The sequence below is a fragment of the Triticum dicoccoides genome, chromosome 1B, assembly GCF_002162155.2.
Source record: "Triticum dicoccoides isolate Atlit2015 ecotype Zavitan chromosome 1B, WEW_v2.0, whole genome shotgun sequence".
Classification (NCBI taxonomy): Eukaryota; Viridiplantae; Streptophyta; class Magnoliopsida; order Poales; family Poaceae; genus Triticum; species Triticum dicoccoides.
The window spans coordinates 572,248,545-572,261,996 of NC_041381.1; positions in this window are offsets into that span (position 1 = coordinate 572,248,545).

The following is a 13,452-nucleotide window of genomic DNA, read 5'->3' on the forward strand; positions in this document are numbered from 1 at the left end:
GTGTGCCGGTCGCTGGCTTTGTTGTCGACGTGAAAAACTTGTTCATTTTGAAGAGAAGCGTAGTTTGGAAGGATCCAATCTGTAGACACACAAAGGGAGACGAACGAAGACCGGATCTAGTCGGATCCACGAAAGACAAATGTCGCCCGAATGAAAGTGCAATCATGCCCTAAATATTATTTTGATGTTGATGACAATATACTCATAGGGGACTAACAAAGTTTGTCAAGTATATCTCAGGTTTTTGTCCCCTTGGAATCAATTATGTGCGTGGATTGTGATTTCGGAAATGATTAACCTCATCAAGAACGAAGAAAATAAGACTATATTTATGTTTATTCTTGAGTATAGGATCCCGCACTATTAAGAGGGGAACATGGGTTATTGTGAAAGTCTTGCTCAAACATCTACTTCAAAGTCACTATCTGATCTTCATCTCTGTCAGACGACCAGTACTCACCGGACGTCCGGCTGCTTCTATACAGAGCCAAAACATCGATCGTCCGGTGTGCACCAGACGTCCGGCAATCCTATCCAGAGCCAAAACATCGGTCGTCCGGTCTTCACCGAACATCCATCAATCTTTCATCCGAGCCAAAACATCTGTCGTCCGGTCCCTGTCGGACGTCCGTTGTCTGGAGAGCCCTCGGTCGTCCGGTACTTTCTCCATAGAGCCTAAACATCGGACGTCTGGATCCTCTGGTCTCCCGGTACCACTATACCATGCCAAAACATCGGACGTCCGGTGTCTGTGAAGCCTCCTGTCGTCCGTTGTGCATCGGACGTCCGACGCTGTTGTGCTGTTTTGGGCTCCAACGACCACTTATTGAGGCATACTATAAATATCTCTCTCCCATCTCTTGAGAGGGTTGACCATTCACTTCAAGCATCCTCAAGAACACACCTTCACTCTCTATCTCTCTCTCTCACTCTCCCACACCAAATCTTAGATCCCTAAGGGATTTGAGAGCATTTGAGAGAAGTTGTCCACCCAAGTGATAGATCCACTCCTTCCCCTTCTTTGCACCAAAGGAATTCGTGATTTGACCAAGTTCTTGAGCTTTTCCCATTGTTCTTGTTACTCTTGGAGGTTGGAGACCCCTAGGCGGTAGGAGTCATTCGAAGAGGAATCGTTCTTTGTGATTACCACCGGAAAGTTTGTGAGGGTTTGGAGACCACCCCAAGGTCTACCACCAGTGGTTGAGAAATGCCTTCGTGGTGTTGTCTCAAAGGGAGAATAGGGCGAGCCTTCGTGGCGTTGGTGTGCCTTCGTGGTAACATCCACCTCTCTAACGGTGACATAGCTTCCCTCTAAGGAAGTGAACATCAGCATACATCCTCGTCTCTCGGAGTTGCGGTCATCCCTAACCCTAACTTCCTACTTGTGGCTACTTGTCTCTTAGTCTTTACTTATAGCATATTGTGCTTGCTTACTCTCCTACTTGAGTTACTTGTTTACCTTGCTTAGCTCATAGCTTCTCACTTGCAATTATTAGGCTCAACTTCATATTCCACATTATTGCCTAAAATTACTAAGTAACAAGTAAAATTTGTAATTGTACCTATTCACCCCCCCCTCTAGGTCCATCTCGATCCTTTCAATTGGTATCAGAGCCTCGTTCTCTATTCTTGTGGCTTAACCGCCCTAAAGCGAGATGAACCCCGATGGGACTCCCCTTGTTGTAGATCCGAAGGATAAGGGCACGGCTTCCACGGAAGACAAGTCCTTCACTTCTGAGGATCTGAAACGGGCACTTGCTAAGCAAAAGGAGGAGTATGAGGCTTCTCTTGAGGCCTTGGTCCAAATGAGACTAGACACATTGACCATGATACTTGCACCACTTTCTGGTGGTGCGGCCTCGAGGCCAACTGTGCCTACCCCTTCACTTGGCCAACAACCTCCTAGTAATGAACACTTTAGTGTTCCTTGGCTTTATGCAAGACCTCAAGTAGAGAAACCAAAGTATAACCCTCAAGGCAAACCTCCTTTACTTGATGACACAACCGACTTTGCTTTGTGGAGAGTTGCTATGCAGGATCATTTTCGATATGGAAATGATGAGATGTTGGAGATCTTGGAATATGGTTATCAAGCTGTAGATCCAAAGAATCTTACACCAAGAGAAGTATATGACAAGCATCTCAACGACACCGCAATCATGTGCATAAGGAGAGGTATGACTGACAAGCAAAGGAGACCATACATACACATCACAAGTGCCAAGGAGTTATGGGATAGCATTGTAAGGACCAAGACCGGTACCTCCACACTCCGGCTTGCTCAATATGAAATTGCCAAGGGTTAATTGCAAAAATTTTGTATGAAAAAATGTAAATCCCCCCCACAGCTCCTTGAGCGTCTCATGACTCTCGCTGCCAACATTGAGTCTTGTGATTGTGACAAGACACAAGATGGCACTACAAAAAAAGTACACTTCCGTGATGATACGTGTTTGTCACAATAGGTCACGTTTTTTGTCATGCATGTACATCCATGACGATTTTATGACAGAATCAAGATAGTCATACCTGTGTCGTCGTAGAAGTGTTCCATGACATTACCAAAATTATCATCACGGAAGTGTCCACTTCCATGACGATAAATCGTGCGTCACAGAAGTTTCTTTCGTCAAGGGTGACCGACACATGGCATCCACCGTAACGGAACACCGTTAAGCTATCGGGTCGGGTTTTGGATCCGATAACCCGTTAACAGCCCCGACCAATGGGAAATTTCCACGTGTAAAATTCTTATTGGCCGGACGAAACACGTGTCAGCTCGTCAGTGGGTCAGATAGGTGCCTATGATATGTCGACACGTGCCACGGCCCACCACTGGCCCATTTAGCTTACAAAGCCGGCCCGTTTGACTTGGTCAAAAGTTAACGGGCTGGCCCATGAAAAGCCTGTTAACGATCTCTTCGCAAATAGCCCATTTTACGGCCCGTTAACTCACGGCACGTTAGGCACTAAAGGAAATCGGCCCAACAACATCATGTGGGCTGTCGAATATAACACCAGCCCATTTCACTTTCGGCCCATGTATGACCCACGATGTCTTTCGGCCCATATGAGGCCTTCGTATCTTTCGGCCCTTTACAGGCCCACGATGACTCTAGCCCATAATGAACAATAATTTTCTTTGTACCCTTAACGGCCCGTGATTTACATGGGCCGTTTCCAGCCCGTGTGAGCTTTCGGCCTATTGATGGCCAATACGTTCTTGGGATCCTTTTCGGCCCTCGATTACTTCCGGCCCATTACTGGCATGTTCCCCTAATGGGCCAAATTCGAACCATGGCAAGAGTCGGCCCATTACTGGCATGTTCCCCAAATGGGCCAAATTCGGCCCATGGCAAGAGTCGGCCCGTTATTGGCCTGTTACCCTAATGGGCCAAATTCGGCCTATGGCAAGAGTCGGCCCGTTTCTGGCCAGCCTGTCCTATATTCTGGCCCATTAACTACCCGTTATGCCTGTGACAGAATTAAGCTTTTGCAGTCCTATGGCCTATTAACGACCCGTTACCATGCTGGGCCGATACCAATTACGCCCGATTACGGCCCATGTAGACCCATTTATCCGACGGCCCGAGGCCCACCGATTACAGGCCCATTTATCGACGGCCCGAGGCCCACCGATTACAGGCCCATTTATCGATGGCCCGTAGGAGACCCATGGATCCTACGACCCGTATATGGCCCATGGTAGTTGCGGCCACTAGCAAACCAGGGAAAAAGAAGACTAGGAAATAAATAAGGCCGAAACTAATGCTAGGCTATTAAGGCGATTGCAGAGATTACATCCACTCGGCATCAAAGATCGCCACCAGTGCAAATATAGGGAACACCCTACATTATACAAAAATGTCTTGCTATTTTCTTAGCCGGTGGCTACATGTTAAGAATAAATTTTGTATCGCACCAAAACAAATTACAACTATATAACAAAAGGAAGGTTGGCATAAAACTTAACGGTCTAGCAGATAAATGCACCACCAGAAGTTCAGAAGCTCGGTTCATTTGACCTGACTGTTACGTTTTCATGCTGTATTGTCCGATTGAGCACCATAACCCTCGCCTTCATTTCCCCTAGGCTCCTGAACAACATAGCAAATGTCTGATAGTCTGGTTTCAAAACCATGCATATTTTGACGACATTGAGCAATGTTTCTCCTTGTTTCACAAAGGGCCTCTGTTAGGGAATGGACTTGTGTCTGGAGCGCAGATACAACATTGCTTTGAGCTTGCATATCTTGATCATGAGGCAGTTTTGACGACATTGCCTCAACAACCAACCCAGTATTAAACAGGAACGTGCTTTTGGCACTGTTAGTGGACAGGTACCGACCCACTGCAGCAAGAGCTGACATTGCGGTTATAGTTGCCTCACCACCTTCAGAAGGTGGCAGTTCCACCATTTTTTCCATAGCTCACTGAAAAGTTGAGGTTTTACATTAGTAGTACCAGAACAGAAGATATTAAGGAGGCATCAAAACCAAACAAAATAGCTTTGGTCTATATACAGAACTTATTTTGGTGAACCCATGTAAAATATTAGTTGTATTTTATTGCAAAGTACATAATAAAACTAGGTTCCAAACATATGACCATGTACCATCGCTAATGTATTGTCTATTTCTTCACATTGTATTGAGGGCTAAGGATAAAGAGACGAAGTTTATAATATGGTAAGCATAGTATGACATCATTCATATCACAAAACAACTGAGAACAGACAAATAGGCAATTGTAACATTGTGTGGGCAAGTCCAGCATAGAACTATATTACGGGTCAAGATCAAAGGAACATCACTCCTCTCTTTTAAACCTTGTAAGGTGCAATGATACGCTAAGACAATTGTGTATAAAATTGAAAAGAGTAATAGACATTGGCTGCAAACCATGTAGTTCAAGGCACAAGTCAGAGTAAGTAGTAGTTAAAAGGCATGAGGATTAAGGACTTACAACAGCGGCTTTGACTGGTGTAGTCATGCCCTTCTTCTTGCTGGTGTGACAGTCCTTGAAGATTTCCACATCATTTGGTTTAGGTACTTTTTGGTCCTTGCGGGCTTTCCTCTGCATTTCGAACAAGTCAATATAGATATGATAATATGGTACAGCGAAAAGAGTGAAACAGCAGCTAATTACAAGAGCCTCGCAGTGTGCAATATAGCTACGAGATCATGTCGTCTGTTGGAATTTCACTTTCGTACGGTTGGCCTTGTTCTTTGAACAGTTCACCTACAAGAAGATAGATTTGTGTGGCACATGCGTAAAATAGGACTTCAACATGTGACCTGATCACATATATATAATGTACCTGATACTTCGGATCAGACCAGTGTTTAACAAGGCCCCTCCAGTCTTCATCCGATATATTTTCCACTAGAGATGTTTGGGAAAGTTCACTGTTAGCCTTGCCTTCAAAGTGAGTTTTCCTCAAGTTATACCGATACTGTCGCAGAGCAGACTTGAAAACATGGGTGCAAGCTTGTCTGGTTGCATCATCTTGGCTATCCAACTTGAACCTCATCTGTTGAAAATTATGGGAGTCTCATTATCAGTAACCTAGAAAGTATGGGACAGAGCAAGACGATATTACTAGTTTCCATACATAACCATACTTACAGATAAATGGTCGAGGAAGGTGTTGAATTGGGTTTCGTCTTTGTCATTCCTGTACTAAATCCATGTTGGGAGGATACGTACATGACACCTAACGGCAACCGCTGCCTCTGATACTAACTTGCGTGACTCTGTAGCATCACGTGGCCTTTTTAAACCTGCCTCAAAACGGATCTCCGTTCTTCCTCCTCTAGATTTAGTTAACCTATCGAGCATTATCCCTGATGTTTGTTTCCTCTTGCGCCTAGGTGCTAGTCCAACAACGAACATAGGAAGTGTTAGTGTACATCAAACTGTGAGACTACATATAAAGAAGCATGCAACTGTAACTTGACTCCAGCAACTACCTTCTTGCTGTTGAAGCTCACAAGGTTCATCTGATATTGCCAGCTCGTCTTGTGTCAAGAGTGCTTGGGAAGTAGTGTCAGGTGGCAAGGGAGCTTGGGAACGTGCTGCTAGCTCAGTTGACGCACGAGTAAGCACTACAAAAAAATACACTTCCATGATGATACGTGTTTGTCACAGTAGGTTGCATTTTTTGTCATGCATGTACATCCATGACAAATTTATGACCGGATCAAGATAGTCATACCTGTGCTGTCGTAGAAGTGTTCCATGACATTACCAAAATTATCATCACGGAAGTGTCCACTTCCATGACGATAAATCGCGCGTCACAAAAGTGCTTTTGTCAAGGGTGACCAACACGTGGCATCCATCGTAACGGAACACCGTTAAGCTATCAGCTCGGATTTTGGATCCAATAACCCGTTAACAGCCACGACCAATGCCGATTTTCCACGTGTAAAATTCTCATTGGCTGACGGATCCACGTGTCAGCTCCGTGTTGGCACAGGTGTCACTCATCCAACGGTCGAGATGGGCCTATGATATGTTGACACGTGGACCGGCTCAAAAGTGGCCCATAAAGTTTAAATTGGCCGGCCCAACCGAAGGCCCATAAGATTTAGCAGACCATAATGGCCGGCCCAGCTAAAGGCCCACAAAATTTAGCGGACCATAATGGGCTGGCCCAGCTAAAGGCCCACAAGATTTTGCAGACCACAACGGGCCGACCCAGCTAAAGGCCCACAAGATTCTGCAGACCATAATGGGCCGGCCCAGCTAAAGGCCCAACATTCTCTATCAAATCGGCCCGTCAACGACCTGGTCTAAACTTGTCATCAATGTGGCCCATGGTCACTTCTGGCCCGTTAACAGTCCACTAAGTAATTGGGACGAATTACGGCCTGGTGTATTTCCGGCCTGTTAAAGGTCCGGCTTCATTTGGGCCCATTTATAGGCCATCAAAACTTTTGGCCCATAAACGACCGTGAAGGATTTGGGTCATATTCGGCCATGTCTGTCATTCGGCCTGTTAGAGGCCCACTATAGATTTGGGCCACTTTTGTCCTGTTGTCATTTTCGGCCTGTTAACGCCGGACGTAAACCATGGGCCATATGTGGCCCAACGTCATATCGGGCCCATTAACGACCCATATAAAAATGATGATAATCTAGCCCGAGCGAAGTTCTGGCCTGTTAAAGGCCCGTGTATTAGGTCGATGCATTTACGGCCTGTCCAAATTTTGGCCTATCAAATATCCGCATTGTAAATGGGCCACCATTTCGGCCTGCTAAGTCCAGTGGGTTATTTGGCACAATCAGGGCCCAATCTCACTTTCGGTCTATTAAAGGCCCATGTTTTTTATGGGCTCAAGATATTTACACCTGTAAACGGCCTATTTTTATTGAGGGCTCAAATTATGTTTAGGCCTGTTAAAGGCCCACTATGGGCACAGGCCTACCAGAAAAATTTGAAAGCTTATGCTAATTTAAGCCCAGATATTTTTAGTGGGCTACATGCCAATTTCGGCCCGTAATCATTTTTAGCCCAATTGGAATGGGCCCGACGAATGTTGGCATGTTGGGCTCCTACGAAGCTTTCGGTCGAATACATTACTAAGATAAACCTACACTATACAAAAACAGCGTCATAATTACTGCAGCCTGTGGCAGCATCATAAATGTTGTATCACAACAAAATAAATTCCAATCGTACAACAAAAGGCCCGTTGGCATAAAGTTTACATTCCTTCCAGATAAAAGCACCATAAGATGTATAGAAGCACAGATCATTTGACCTGAGTGCTAATGTTTCAGCCCGTAGAATCTGATGGAGCAGCACGATCTCCACCTTTTTTCTGCCATTGCTCTTCAACAACGAAGCGAATGTCTGATAGTCTGGTTTCAAAACCATTCATATCTTGACGACATTTCTCAACCACTATTCTTGTTTCCGAAACAACGTCCATTAGATATTGGACTTGTGTCTGGAGCACAGATATATCACTCTGTCTAGCAGGAAGATTTTGTTCAGTAGGCGATTTGGACGAGGTTACCTTGACAACCAACCCAGAATTACGCAGGAAGGTGCTTTTTTCACTGTTAGTGGAGAGATACTGACGCACTGCAGCAAGAGGTGACATTGTGCCTGTAGTAGCCTTGTCACCTTCAGGTGGTTGTGGCTGTTCAATCATTTGTTCCATAGCTTCGTGAAAGTTTGAACTTGTAGATTAGTGTACCAGATAAGTTACTAATGAGACAAAAACAAACAAAGTAGGTTAAACCTTTATACATAACTTATTTTGATGAACTACTATAATACATTAGCATGTATTGTAGTGCCAACTACATAATAAAATCACTTTCATAACATATGTCCATGTAGCATGCCTACTGTATTGTCTATTTCCTCACATTCGTTGACATCTAAGGATAAAGAGACATGGTTTAAAGTAGGATGAACATAGTATGACATCATTCATATCATGGGCAAACAGATATAAAACAAACAGGCTATTTTATCATTGTGTGCGCACGTGAACATAACAACTAGATTACAGATCAAGACCAAAAGAATATCCTTCATCTCTTTTAAACCATGTAAGGTGAAATGATACGTTAAGACAACTGTGTATAAAAGTGAACAGAGTAACTGACATTGGCTGCAAACCAAGTAGTTAGATGAACACATCACAGTACCAATCAGTTCAAGGCAGGAGGAGTAAGGACTTACAATAGCGGCTTGAACTGGTGTGCTCATGCCCTTCATCTTGCTGGTGTGGCAATCCTTGAAGATTTGCACTGCATTCGGTTCAGGTTCTTTTTGGTCCGCACGGGCTTTCCTCTATATTTGGAACAAGTCAATATAGATACGATAATATGGCACAAAAAAAGAAGGAAGTAGCAGCTATTTACAAGAGCCTCGCAGTGTGCAATATAGCTACGAGATCCTGTTGTCTGTTGGAATTTCACTTTAGAATGGTTGGTTTTGTTCTTCAAACAGTTAGCCTAGAAGAAGATACACTTGTAAGGCACATACATAAATACAAGTTCAATATGTGGTCTGATCAAATACATATAGCCTACCTGATACTTTGGATCAGACCAGTGTTTTACAAGGGTTGTCCAGCCTTCATCTGTAATATATTCCATTGGAGATGTTTGGGCGATTTCATTGTTAGCCTTGCCTTCAAAGTGAGATTTTCTAAGGTGGTACCGATACTGTCGCAGAGCAGACTGAAAAACATGAGTGCATGCTTGTTAGTTGCATCATCTTTCGGATCCAACTTGAACCTCATCTGTTGAAAAAAGAATGTGAGTCTTATTAGGAGGAAGCTAGAAAGTATGGGATAGAGCAAGACAATATTACTAATTGCGATGAATAACATTACTTACGGATGAATGGTCAAGGAAGGTGTTAAACTGGGTATTGTCTTTCTCATTCCTGTACTGGATCCACGTTGGGAGGATACGCGCATGACACCTAACGGCAATGGCTGCCTCTGATACTAACTTGGCTGACTCTGTAGCATCACGTGGCCTTTTAAACCTGCCTCAAAATGGATCTCCATTCTTCCTCCTTTAGATTTTGTTAATCTGTCAAGCATTATCCCTGATGTCTGTTTCCGCTTGCGTCGTGGTGCTAGTTCAACAACGAATATGGAAAGTGTTAGTGTACATCAAACTGTGAGAGTACATATAAAGGAGCATGCAACTGCAACTTGACTCGGTCAGGTACCGTCTTGGTGTTGATGCTCAGGAGGTTCATCTGATCTTGCGAAGTCCTGTTGTGTCAACAGTGCTTCAGAAGTAGTGTTAGGTGTGAAGATAGCTTGGGAACTGGCCAGTTCCGGAGCAAACGAACGAGTAACTGGTTGAGATGCTGGTACAGTTGAAGCGGATGCTACAGCTAGTGGAGCAGGTGATACAGTGTTTGTAGATTTAGCCGGTGGACTTGGACCTTCTACTGCACTATAAGTACCAGCAAAATCTCGACGGCAGAACCTTTTCCGTTTCACCCGACGAGTAACAGCACTCCCTACTATATTATTTTCCTTGCTCTTTTTTGACTTTGCCATGTCAAGCTGTACCCACAACACAAAAGAATAAAATCACTATTTAGAACTCATTGATGCATGATACAGACAAGCAATACTTTGATGTAAGACAACCGTATGAGGATGGAATATGTAAGAAAAATAGGACGGCATGACATATTCACAGCTACGATGTGCAAACTAAGCAGAAGGATTTTCAAGAAAATAGAAGTAATGCAAGCTAGACACCATATGAAACATGCAACCAATATTACTCTGCCAAGTTAAAAGTGTCTTGTCATAAGTGGCAGTTCAAAAAATTAGAAGAAGTACAACATAGAAATCAATGCAAGATGCAACCACTATCAAACTGCCATGTTAAAAGCGTCCAATCATGAGTTACTGATGCGGGATACACAACATCAGTACTTTGATGTAAGAACATGGTATGATAGATAGATGAAGTGTATTCTAGAAACATAAAGCCATGTCATATGCACATGTATAACGTATAAACTCAGCAGGTGCAATTTAATCAAAATAGAAGAAATACAGGCTAGACAACATATGCAACATGAAACCAATTATCACACTGTCAACTTAGAGCAAGCACCTGCGATGGTGGAGTGCGGGAGATGAACTCATCATGTAGACCTGGGACTTCAACTTCATTAGCAGTAGCAGTGGCAAATCTAGAGAGTCTCTGTTTGCGTCGATGCAGAGTACCACCAACATCCCCTAACTTACTCTTTTCCTTCCTATTTTTTGATATTGCCTTATGAAGTCAAAACTACAAGAAGATGAATAAAATTAGCTCTGCATAACTGGTTGATGCATGATACAGACGAACACTACTTTGATGTAAGGCAAGCGCAGGATAGGAGGATGGAATATATACAAAAAAAGGCAGCGTTTCATATTCACACGTACGATAGGAGGATGGAATATGTATGAAAAACAGTAAGCGGAAGGCATTTCAACAAAATTAGAAGAAATGAAAGCTAGGCACCATATGAACATGCAACCAATATCACTATATCAGGTAAAAAGTGTCTCGTCGTAAGTGCCATTTCAAGAAATTAGAAGCAGTACAAGCTAGAAGACAATGCAAGATGCAACCTACATCACAGTCCCAAGTTAAATGTGTCTTATGGGTAAGTGATCGTTGCAGGTATAAGTTGTAAGCTACGCATATGCAATTCTACATAATCGGAAGCAATACAAACTAGACATCATACAAAAAACGCAACCACGTATAACAGTTCCAAGTAAGAGCAAGCACTTGTGATGGTGGAGTAGGGGAGATGTGCTCATCATGTACACGTATGTTCTAGAAACAGGAACACGTGTCATATTCACAGGCATTATGTGTAAAGTAAGCAGATGCAATTCAAGTTAGAAGCAATACAAGCTAGACATCATACGCAACATGCAACCACATATAATAGTGTCAAGTTAGAGCAAGCACCTGTGATGGTGGAGTAGGGGAGATGTGCTCATTATCTACACAGCTACGTTGACTGTCCAACCTTATGTTGTCTTGCGAATCTTGTTGGGAGGATGGCGGAGTAGAATCTGTAGAGACCCCCTGTTTGAGTTGCTCCGAAGGACCACCATCATCCACTGCCGGACTAATTTCCTTCAGCTGTAATGATTTTGCATTGTGAAGTCAAACCGATAAGAAAAAGGAATAAAATTCGCTCTTCAGAACTCATTCATGCATTATACTGATGAACACTACTCGGATGAAAGCAAACACATGATGCGAGGATGGAATATGTATGAAAAACAAGATGGTGTGACATATTCACACCTATGATGTTGTAACTAAGCAGAAGGCATTTCAACAAATTAGAAGCACTGCAAGCTAGACACCATATGAAAGATGCAACCAATATCACTCTGCCAAGTTCAAACTGTATGGCGTTTCAACAAATTAGAAGCAGTATATGCTAGAAATCATATGCAAGACACAACCAATATCACAGTGGCGACTTAAAGGTGCCTTATCATAAGTGACTGATGCGGGATATGCAAGAATAGTAGTCTGATGTAGAAACAGGAACACATGTCATATTCACAAGCATTATGTGTAAAGTAAGCAGATGCAACTCAACAAAGTTAGAAGCAATACAAGCTAGACATCATACGCAACATGCAACCACATATAATAGTGCCAAGTTAGAGCAAGCACCTGTGATGGTGGAGTAGGGGAGATGAGCTCATCATCTACACAACTATGTTGACTGTCTAGCCTTGCGTTGTCTTGCGAATCTTGTTGGGAGGATGGCGGAGTAGAATATGTAGAGAACCTCCGTTTCAGTTGCTCGGAAGGACCAATATCATCCAATGCCTTGCCAATTTTCTTCAGCTTTATTGATTTTGCATTGTGAGGTCATACCAACAAGAAAAAGGAATATCATTCGCTCTTCAGAACTCATTCATGCATGATACTGACGAACACTACTCTGATGAAAGGCAAAGTCATGATACAAGGATGGAATATGTACGAAAAAATGGACGTCTTGACATATTCACACCTATGATGTGGTAACTAAGCAGAAGGCACTTCAACAAATTAGAAACACTGCAAGACACCATATGGAAGGTGCAATCAATATCACTCTGCCAAGTTAAAACTGTCTTGTCGTAGGTGGCGTTCATCAAACTAGAAGCAATACATGCTACAAATCATATTCAAGACGCAAAACAATATCACACTACCAACTTAAAGGTGTCCCATCATAAGTGACTGATGCAGGATACACAAGAAGAGTAGTTTCATGTAAGAACATGGTGTGATAGACAGATATAGTATGTACCAAAAACAGGAAAGCATGTCATATTCAGATGTATCATGTGTAAGCTAAGAAGATGCAGTTTACAGTAATTAGGAGCAATACGAGCTAGACACCATATGCAACATGCAACCAGATATCACACTGCCAAGTTAGAGCAAGCACCTTGGATGGTGGAGTAGGGGAGTGGAGACTTGGACCATGTAATGCACTATCAGTACAAGGAGAATCGGTACAGATGCTCCGTTTACGTTGCTGCAGAGGACCACCATCATCGCCTTCCTTACTCTTTTCCTTCCTCTTTCTTGATTTTGCCTTGTCAAGTCAAACCCACAAGAAAAAGGAATAAAATTTGCTCTTCAGAACTTATTGATGCATGATACTGACGAACACAACTTTCATGTAAGGCACCCGCATGATAGGAGGATGGAATATGTATGAAAAACAGGACAGCGTGACATATTGACATGTATGATGTATAAAGTGTAAACTAAGCACAAGGTGCTTGAACTTGTTAGAATTGATGCAAGCTAGGAACCATACGAAAGATGAAACCAATATCACTCTGCCAAATTAAAAGGGTGCCCTAACAAATGTATTTGACCAAATTAGAAGCAATACATGGCAACAGGCTAGAAATAATATGC